Below are 7,592 nucleotides of genomic sequence, written 5' to 3' on the forward strand. Positions count from 1 at the left end.
GAAAAGTATTTTAAATAAAATACAAAATGCTTTTCTCAAAAGAGTATTTAAATGCAAGATAAAAGTTGGAATTTTTTATATTGTATTTGCATTTTAAATGCAAGTATTTCAAATAAATCACATCTCTGCTTTTTGATAGCGTTTTTTTTTAACCGAGTTGCTGAAAAATACCAATCTTATTAGTTATCGTATGTGTTATGTTATTGAATGTGTAAGTACTATTATTTTTTGAGGAAGGGCGAACAACCTTTTCATTTTTAGTAAACTGCCTATTGGACCAGTCAACCCCTTGAGTTATAATATCCGAGCATGTTCTCGGAAGAGAAGTTCTCAAGTCGTTACTTACCCTGTTTAGGGAGAAACACCCTACGTAGAGATAATAAAGGGCGCAGCTAAAATTGCTGTTTATACACAGGACCATATCATTGTTTATATTCAGCGAAAGAATAAAGGGCCTTTTTGTCGACTTTCAATAACAAAAAAGGCCTTAGATGATACACGCTACATTCAAACAGCTAAATGGCTTTCTTCATTAATGGACAGGATAATTTTAATCCATGACAGGTAAAAATATGATAAAGGAATATTACCTATTACGATTTGTTCTAGATCTAACATTAGTAGAAATATTCGTTTCTACTAATCTATAACATAACATTAAAACTAAAAGTTAGAAGCGTTCGAAATGTGGTGTTACAGGCGAATGATGAGGATACCGTGGATAGAGATATTGGAACGAATAGGAGAACAGAGGACTCTATGGAAGTCTATAAGAAACAGGTGAGATACGTTGCTAGGACACCTTCTCAGGCATGAAGGTCTAGCCAGAGACATATTAGAGGCATAAACAGGAGTCAGGAGGGGCACAGGTAGGCCTAGATTAGATTACTGTTAGTAAATAGTTAAGGATGTGGGTTGTTCTAGTTTTAAGGAAATTTAGGCTATTATCTCTGTGAGGATTCAGGAGTGTTCGTGTGAAAAATGTGAAACTGTTGGTGGTGTATTAGCAAAGGCACAAAACTTCACTTAAAGTTTAAGCACTCATATTAAATTGAATGACGGTAGACAGTTAAGTTGTATTTAAATGTGTATGAGAACGATGCGCTAGTAACTGTGCTTACAAAAACAATAGGATGCTAGTTAGAACCCTTGCTTGAGTTGCACGAAAAACACTTATAGCGTTCTCATCTCGTGCATTAATCGAGATTAGACAATACACCGTACGACGATGGTATATGCACTTGTATTAAAACTTTAATTTCAAAAGGAAGTTTCTATTAGGAACGTTTATCCAACTAGAAATTCACTTGGAATTATTTTAAAACGATCGCCTTTAAATATTCACGTACAACTGTCATTATATGCACACTGTTAGAAATGTGAGGACGAAATTAATTTCAAACAATTAAAATGCTCCATTCGCGAATTTAATTGACATTAAGCTTACTTTTTGGAACGTAGTATTGCGTTGCATTTATATCAATGTTAATAACCGCGTTGTTCAGTTCAACAGTCTTATAATTGGTTTGCTTAAACAAAAACACGTACTGACAAGATCGCTTGCCGAGTTCGATGGCTTACATTTTCGGTGGAAGCGCGTAAAGTTCACAATTCTTTGTTGGAAATATCGTTCTGACAACTGGCTCTTCAACCGCCGTTATACAACTACCAAGCTTCACCACTTTCCAAAGTAGAACAATTCGGTAACAAATTGCATCATGTTAAACTTCAAAGGTGTGGAAGGGTAAACGCTTCCACAACTGCAATACCTCTCTAAAGTTTCTAGCGCTTCTAAAATGGTACTCATTTTTATCACTTTATGATAACAACAACTATTACCTACCTACCATTCAGTTCAACTAAAAAGAGAGAAAAGTAATCATGACTAATAGCACACCACAATTTGTAATGTTGCTGCAAAAATGAAGAGGAGAACAACTGAAATAACTATACAAATATACAGGAACTAAGAGTAAATTTTAAGGAATCAAATTTATCTCAAGTCTTATACAACAATAATAAAATAAGCAATGGTAACTATAAAACCCTAGAAATTAGTTAATTTGAAATAAATTGTTATTACGTTTACGATTCTACTTAATGTAAATTACTACTGCCTTCTGTAAAATTGTTAATGCTTAGTCTGGCACTCAATGTCACAATTTTAATATACCCTAGTGGCAAATTCGAAGCCGAAGCTTTTTAAAATGTCTCCTACTGGATGTATTTACCAATTTGAGACTAATGTAATCTATCCCGTTAGCTCTTTCTCTCTTTCTGACCTGCAAGCAGTAAGTAAGAGGGAGAGAGATGTCCACTAACACGTTCAATTTTTGGCCAGGGACTTCTGCTGGATGTATTTACCAATTGGTGGACTAACCGAATCTATCTCTTCAGCTCCCTCTTCCTCTCGCTCTCTCTCTCTCTCTCTCTCTGCTATCAGTACGTAATAGGGAGGGAGAGAGATGCCCACTAACATGTTCGATTTTTGGCCAAAGCAGTCAAATCTAGCGTAATTATCCTAGAATTTTGGAATTTGGAGAAAGCTTAGGAAAAGGTAATAATGTAACTTAATTTTTGAGCAAAATGAATTCTTGTTGTTTAAAAGTTATATGCGGTAAAGAAAATTTCATAAAATACTTGCAAATAACTAAAGAAAAAAGTCCTCCCTGTTTACACCAAATGAATTTTTTTTTCACCATAAGGATCTTGATGAAAGTNATGCTGATAGTCCTCTGAAACAAGGAAGATAATAAATATAAAAGCCATTTAAAATACATATTAAAGGCAATAACTTTGTATCTTAAATATTTTAGACTATTTAACTACTATACGAGCGTGATTCTTAGATAATTAACGTTAAATGTATCATACCATTCATTAAGATAGTAATTGTAAGATAATGTAACTTAATCGACAAGCCCTTGTGATAGGTCTATGGCCTTAAACAAGTACGTAGGACGAAATATTATTCATATTATTTTAATAATTTTTATTAATAATTTAACAACTTTGATTTCCCTTTTTTTTATATCAGGAGGCTGCACGAACCGCAATTTATAAAAGTGAATTTATTTTTGTAATCTAAAGTAAACTGACTTCCCAACACAAATCCGTTGATAAATGTCCCTACGAGTTTACATTTAAGTTTGTTTTAGCGATGTAAAATTTCATATTTAATGCTGAACGTCATTCATAGATTTGTCAGGATATTTTGAAGAACAAAGTTTTTTCCAAGAAATTGTTTGTTTTACGATTAGTTAATCTTTGCATTTCGAAAACCTATTTATATTCGTTAAATTCGGAAGTTTCCAACAAGCAATTTCTACTCTAACGAATGACAAGTTTACACAACAAAGTTTGTAGAATGAAATATCCCTTACAATAAATTTGGTTATACCTGCAATTTCGCAGCTTTCCTGTGTTAACCTAGTTCAGAACTTCATTAAAATTTCAAAACGGTCATACATCAAACCACATTTTACGCGAAAAACCGGCCAAAACCGCTAGTCAGAATTTTGTTCCATACGTCGACGGCAAAAATTTATTCACTAATTAATTTAAAACAAATCACCTGCTATCAACTGCATTTTAATGGATTCGATACAACGTGTACATATATTGTAGATTATGCCTTGTATACAATACAATACCCTCAAAATGATTTTCTTATTACTGATTATTTGATAACATTAAGTCAGTAATCGTAAGAAGAATGGTAAAACTTTGTTAATTTTATAATCAAATGTACCAATCTCCAATTCAGTACAGAACAAACTGTTTGGAAAGTTACTTTTCCAACCCTCACCGCCTCCTTAAGGGACGAAAAACGTCTACAAAATAATCGTTTACAATACCTAATTGTTTCTCAATTATTATTATGACACATTTTCCTTTTATTTTGTTTTAAGGAAAGGCAATCAATAAAAAATTTTCTGTTGGAATGAAATGACAAACTTCAACATCTTCTAAGACGTTTAAGTATTTCTGGAGGCTTACGACCAGACATATGGAATGATACAAGTGTGACAAGGGTTTTAGGTAGAAGACAGTTTCTTTTTACAAAAAATGAGAAATATCCATATAAGAAAAAACCAATTCCTTTAAATAAACTGACCTCTCACATTAAATATGACTAAAGCACTTGTTTGTCTTATAAATTATTTAGCAACATTAATTTTTCATTTTTATTAACATAAAAGTCACTAAAAGAAATTCAGGCTAAAGTTAAAAGGAGTTGAGAGGGGTATAGGTAGATTGGACTACTTTTGAGGATATGGAATGTTATAGTTTTAGGGAAAAGTGAAGATTAGCTAGAGATGTGCAAAATGGCTTTTTAGAAGTATTTAAATACATGCATGTCCAAGCAGTCTTAGGATCGACGACATTGTGATGATGATGATGAAGGAACAAAGGCGAACTATTAGATCACGTGGTTCCTCTTCAGCCATTAACATTAAATCATACACACATAAGTACCTATAAACTTGCTCAATGGGTAGCTACGGAAATTTTGGTACAGTAATCTGGCGCAATTACATTTTTTTTTGTATTGGTCAAGAGGGACACATAATTAAGTTATTAATTAATGAGAGAGCACACCTGTGCACGCCACTGAATTGCACTATTGTGCTGTACTCGGAACGCCGTCAAAGCGAATCCAGAAATGATTATCAGAAGAACAAGAGGATCGGTTAGCAATCTCTTGGCTGGCGATGGAAAAAGCACGGCTCCGTGATATACACACAGACTACTTGCATTAGATTAGAGCTACGCTTTATTATTTATCTTTGCTCGTGATGGATGATCTGACGTCCCGGAGAATATAAGGTTAAGTAATCTAGCACGGGATATCGTCTGCCAAGTTTTGTTAGAAGCAACCTAGCGTACGGAAGAGGTTTATATCAGGCCATTGGCGTGCACCGAAACATTTCGCGCTCGTGCACGACTGGGCTTGTTGCAAAACGAATCATCATTTCTTTTAAACATTATTGCCACCATTCGCTTCCTCGAGTGGCTAAAGCGAAAGCTCCCATGACAACGCACTTTGTCACCAAACATGACGTCTAGTCGGATATTTTTGAAAAATGGAAACGAAGATGCAGCATTTCTACCTGTACGTCTTCTCATTCAACATTCTTAAAACTGATACTGAAAATGTATGCAAATAGTGAAATAAAGTGTTTCACTCTTCATCATTCATAATAGTGATGGGCGACAAACTTCTTTTGCATTCACTAGTGTATGCCCCTCATTATATATTGTCAATGATAAACCTCGCACATTGTTGACTAAAGAAAATGAATTTGTATGAACCACAATCATTTAAAAGTTACTTTAGGCTTCTGCAACCTGTCGTCTGAAGAAATTGGATTCCCGGATTCTAAGCACGTCTTACTGATGAGATCCCTATGACATCGAGCACATCTGACGCCACCATGATCCGTCATGGGGAATTCATCAATAAGACGCAGTTAGAATCCGGAAATCCAGCTTCTTGTCATCATCATCATAAGGTCGTCAGTCTTAAGACTGTTGAAGGCGCACATCCACTCTTTCCCATCCTGAGCTAATCTTCGCATTTCCCTAAATCTAGAGCAACCCATATCCTTAACAGCAATCTAACCTAGGTCTACCTCTACCCCTCCTAACTTCTGTTTCTAGCTCTAATATCTGACTAGACCTTCATGTCTGAGAAGGTGTCCTATCAACCTATCCGCCTATTTCTTATTGACTTCCATAGAGTCCTCTGTTCTCTTATTCTCTCTAATATCTCTTAATTTCTAACCTTCTCTATCCACGGTATCCTCACTATTCGCCTATAACACCACATTTCGAACGCTTCTAACCTTTTCTTTTCCGCCGTGTCCACTGTCCATGTTTCGCACCCGTACACCGCTCCAAACATACACCCTTAACAACCTTTTTCGAATTTCTAAATTAACCGTTCACGAGCATACAAGTGACTTATTTTTATTGAAGTGACTCGACCCTGTGCTATCCTCTGCTTTATATCCCCACTGCTCCTTCCGTCCTGACGTCAACATTTAATGAAAGGACCTATGAAGGACATTTAAAGGTAAAAGTTTATAACAGCACGTCAGTACCTACAAAACAACTATCCAAGAGAAACACTAGAGTAGTTAACGGAATTAAACGAATAAAGTGTAGCACCATGTCATGTAGCATTTACACTAAAAATTCTTCACAAATTTAACCAGTTCTAAAGGAAACAGAAAAGGAGTACAAAAAATTTTTAAATAACTAGAATAGCTAATAATTCAATAATCAAAAATTAACTACAGGATGTTCTAGCCCCCTGTAGTTATTAAAGATATTTCATAAATTACGGTTCGGTATAATAAGTAGAAGCTAAAAAAACTTGAAAATTAGCAGATTATGAATCTACCGAGAATTTCGCAAACAAGGATCAAATTTTAATTTCAACCTGTTCATCAGCTATTTTGTTGTAGACACAAATTTAATAGAACACCAGTAGCGTCACGACACTTATTCAGCAAAGACAACAACTAGCGATAAATCTACTTGTCGAAGAGTAATAACGAAATAAATAAGTTAATTTAATAATAATTAATAATGTTAGCCACTTTAAAATAAAATGTAATGTATCAGAAAAGGTATAAAAAACAGAATTGTACTTGATAAAATTACTAGCCACAAAAGTTTCTTTAAAAAAATTTATGAACAAAATAAATATAAAGACTTTAAAAACTACAGAACTGGCAAGTAGTTTATTACGCCAGTGTTTAAGTTATAGTTGTAAATAGAACGAAAATCTAATATCGCATTTTTACTAGCCTGCATATTTTACAGCAAAAAGAAAATAAGAAGCCGGAGTTACTGAAACTTGCTGTACTCGTGATGATTTATTTTGTAGGTGGTCTCTTATACAACCATAAAATATTCTTTGCAGAGCTTTTATTATGGATTAAACGTAACACATTTTCGCAGAGTAAAATGCTCAATATATTTCTTTTTTCATATCAAATCGTTTGTTTAGCGTGAAAGATCAGAGCCAAAATAGGGTTGCAGATAATTTTATTGATGTAAAATCAACGTCAATCATTTTATATCAAAATATTTACAACCCAATTTTCTTTCTGATCTTTTACACATTGTAATAAGAGAATGAAACGGAATCCATAGTTTTATTAGCTTTGGGTTCATCTAATAAGTGAAGTTTTTCGAATCGTTTCCTATGAATTTTGGATTATACGCATTTATTAGCACACCACAATATCTTGTAGTTTTCTGTTTTACACAGGTGTATCAATTCGATATTGTTTTGCAGGCTATTTTGTCGTAATTCATAGAATTTCGTAGTTTCTTGCTAAAAGTACGATAAGTGGTGATTTGGCAGGTGCTGATATCAATTTGGAACTGCAAAATTCCATGGACCATGACACTGAACCCGGAAAATAATATCGATCCAACATTTTAGATTATCAATTTCCACGGAGTTTAGAATTTTTTGGCTCTCTTCAGTTAAAGAATTAAAAGAATGCCTCCTTATCCCCTTTTTAATATAATGTAATGTAATGTTTGATCGGTGATACTAGGAAAACTTTTAA

At 34.0% G+C, this 7,592-nt stretch overlaps 1 protein-coding gene and 1 long non-coding RNA gene across 7 annotated transcripts in view; one reads left to right on the forward strand and one right to left on the reverse strand.

Annotated features, from left to right (window-relative positions):
• LOC108737595 (nucleolysin TIA-1) overlaps positions 1-7,592 on the forward strand; it is a 744,862-nt gene that overhangs the window by 420,042 nt on the left and 317,228 nt on the right. The gene's annotated exons all lie outside the window — the stretch shown is intronic.
• LOC112905540 overlaps positions 1-7,592 on the reverse strand; it is a 16,255-nt gene that overhangs the window by 2,914 nt on the left and 5,749 nt on the right. The window contains exon 1 of one of the 2 annotated variants that reach the window (XR_003231856.1): positions 1,122-1,435. The exons of the other annotated variant lie outside the window; for it this stretch is intronic. This is a non-coding gene — a long non-coding RNA (uncharacterized LOC112905540). Of the gene's footprint in view, positions 1-1,121; positions 1,436-7,592 lie in introns of those variants that run through there. 2 annotated transcript variants of the gene reach the window in all.

The sequence above is a fragment of the Agrilus planipennis genome, unplaced genomic scaffold (assembly GCF_000699045.2).
Source record: "Agrilus planipennis isolate EAB-ADULT unplaced genomic scaffold, Apla_2.0 scaffold15, whole genome shotgun sequence".
In the NCBI taxonomy this organism is placed as follows: Eukaryota; Metazoa; Arthropoda; class Insecta; order Coleoptera; family Buprestidae; genus Agrilus; species Agrilus planipennis.